General features: G+C 39.5%; 1 long non-coding RNA gene across 2 annotated transcripts; it reads right to left on the bottom strand.

Annotated features, from left to right (window-relative positions):
- Positions 1 to 593: 593 nt before the first annotated feature.
- On the bottom strand, positions 594 to 2,643 carry LOC149713565 (uncharacterized). 2 transcript variants are annotated; one of them, XR_016369184.1, is made up of 3 exons: positions 1,731 to 2,643; positions 1,268 to 1,403; positions 594 to 768 (listed from the first exon to the last, which is right to left on the bottom strand). It is a non-coding gene; the product is annotated as an uncharacterized LOC149713565 (long non-coding RNA). The 2 variants fall into 2 exon arrangements; XR_016369190.1 differs by lacking the exon at positions 1,731 to 2,643 and adding an exon at positions 1,436 to 1,521.
- Positions 2,644 to 2,892: the final 249 nt, after the last annotated feature.

Raw genomic sequence — 2,892 nt, 5'->3', positions numbered from 1 at the left:
CTCGCCTGTAATTATCCTACAAAGCATCTGAAACTCGCCTGTAATTATCCTACAAAAAATATGAAACGCGCCTGCAATTTTCCTACAAAGTATCTGATACGCGCCAGCAATGATCCTAAAAAGTATCTGAAAAGCACCTGCAATTATTGTAGAAATTAAAGTATCTGAAACGCGCCTGTAATGGTCCTTAAAAGTATCTGAAACGCGCCAGTAATGATCCTGAAAAGTATCTGAAACGCGCCTGCAATGACCCTGAAAAGAATCTGAAACGCGCCTGCCATGGTCCTGCAAAGTATCTGATACGAGCCTACAATTATCCTAAAAATATCTGAAAAGCACCTGCAATTATCCTACAAAGCATCTGAAACGCGCCTGTAATTATCCTACAAAGTAAATGAAAAGCGCCTGCAATTATCCTACAAAGTATATGAAAAGCGCCTGCAATTATCCTACAAAGTATCTGAAAAGCACCTGCCATTATCCTAAAAATTATCTGAAACGCGCCTGCAATGATCCTGAAAAGTATCTGAAACGCGCCTGCAATGATCCTGAAAAGTATCTGAAACGCGTCTGCAATTTTCCTACAAAGTATATGAAACGCGCCTGCAATGATCCTAAAAATTATCTGAAAAGCACCTGCCCTTATCCTAAAAAGTATCTGAAACGCGCCTGCAATGATCCTGAAAAGTATCTGAAACGCGCCTGCAATGATCCTGAAAAGTATCTGAAACGCACCTGCAAAGATCCTAAAAAGTATCTGAAAAGCACCTGCAGTTATTGTAGAAATTAAAGTATCTGAGACGCGCCTGTAATGGTCCTTAAAAGTATCTGAAACGCGCCTGCAATGACCCTGCAAAGTATCTGAAACGAGCCTGCAATTATCCTAAAAATATCTGAAAAGCACCTGCAATTATCCTACAAAGCATCTGAAATTCGCCTGTAATTATCCTACAAAGCATCTGAAACTCGCCTGTAATTATCCTACAAAGTATATGAAAAGCGCCTGCAATTATCATACAAAGTATATGAAACGCGCCTGCAATGATCCTAAAAATTATCTGAAAAGCACCTGACCTTATCCTAAAAAGTATCTGAAACGCGCCTGCAATGATCCTAAAAATTATCTGAAAAGCACCTGCCCTTATCCTAAAAAGTATCTGAAACGCGCCTGCAATGATCCTGAAAAGTATCTGAAACGCGCCTGCAATTTTCCTACAAAGTATCTGAAACGCACCTGCAATGATCCTAAAATGTATCTGAAAAGCACCTGCAATTATTGTAGAAATTAAAGTATCTGAAACGCGCCTGTAATGGTCCTTAAAAGTATCTGAAACGCGCCTGCAATGACCCTGCAAAGTATCTGAAACGAGCCTGCAATTATCCTAAAAATATCTGAAAAGCACCTGCAATTATCCTAAAAATATCTGAAAAGCACCTGCAATTATCCTACAAAGCATCTGAAACTCGCTTGTAATTATCCTACAAAGCATCTGAAACTCGCCTGTAATTATCCTACAAAGTATATGAAACGCGCCTGCAATTTTCCTACAAAGTATCTGATACGCGCCTGCAATTTTCCTACAAAGTATCTGATACGCGCCAGCAATGATCCTAAAAAGTATCTGAAAAGCACCTGCAATGACCCTGCAAAGTATCTGAAACGAGCCTGCAATTATCCTAAAAATATCTGAAAAGCACCTGCAATTATCCTAAAAATATCTGAAAAGCACCTGCAATTATCCTACAAAGCATCTGAAACTCGCCTGTAATTATCCTACAAAGCATCTGAAACTCGCCTGTAATTATCCTACAAAGTATATGAAACGCGCCTGCAATTTTCCTACAAAGTATCTGATACGCGCCAGCAATGATCCTAAAAAGTATCTGAAAAGCACCTGCAATTATTGTAGAAATTAAAGTATCTGAAACGCGCCTGTAATGGTCCTTAAAAGTATCTGAAACGCGCCAGTAATGATCCTGAAAAGTATCTGAAACGCGCCTGCAATGACCCTGAAAAGAATCTGAAACGCGCCTGCCATGGTCCTGCAAAGTATCTGATACGAGCCTGCAATTATCCTAAAAATATCTGAAAAGCACCTGCAATTATCCTACAAAGCATCTGAAACGCGCCTGTAATTATCCTACAAAGTATATGAAAAGCGCCTGCAATTATCCTACAAAGTATATGAAAAGCGCCTGCAATTATCCTACAAAGTATCTGAAAAGCACCTGCCATTATCCTAAAAATTATCTGAAACGCGCCTGCAATGACCCTGAAAAGTATCTGGAAAGCACCTGCAATTATCGTACAAATTAAAGTATCTGAAACGCGCCTGTATTGGTCCTTAAAAGCATCGGAAACGCGCCTGTATTGGTCCTTAAAAGTATCTGAAACTCGCCAGTAATGATCCTGAAAAGTATCTGAAACGCGACTGCTATTTTCCTACAAAGTATATGAAATGCGCCTGCAATTATCCTAAAAATTATCTGAAACGCGCCAGTAATGATCCTGAAGTGTATCTGAAACGCGCCAGTAATGATCCTGAAGTGTATCTGAAACACGCCTGCAATTGCAATTATCCTACAAAGTATCTGAAACGCGCCTGCAATGATCCTGAAAAGTATATGAAACGCTCCTGCAATTATCCTAAAAATATCTGAAAAGCACCTGCAATTATTCTCTAATGTATCTGAAACGCGCCTGTAATTATCCTACAAAGTATCTGAAATGCGCCTGCAATGATCCTAAAAACTATCTCAAAAGCACCTGCCCTTATCCTAAAAAAGTATCTGAAACGCGCCTGCAATGATCTTGAAAAGTATCTGACAAGCACCTGCAATTATTGTACAAATTAAAGTCTCTGAAACGCGCTTGTAATGGTCCTTAAAAGT

This window comes from Phalangium opilio, unplaced genomic scaffold, assembly GCF_054372755.1.
Source record: "Phalangium opilio isolate 3A_F unplaced genomic scaffold, DU_Popi_V2 ptg000009l_1, whole genome shotgun sequence".
NCBI lineage: Eukaryota > Metazoa > Arthropoda > Arachnida > Opiliones > Phalangiidae > Phalangium > Phalangium opilio.
Note: the sequence above shows the minus strand (reverse complement) of the source record. Positions and strands in the feature narration are given on the sequence as shown.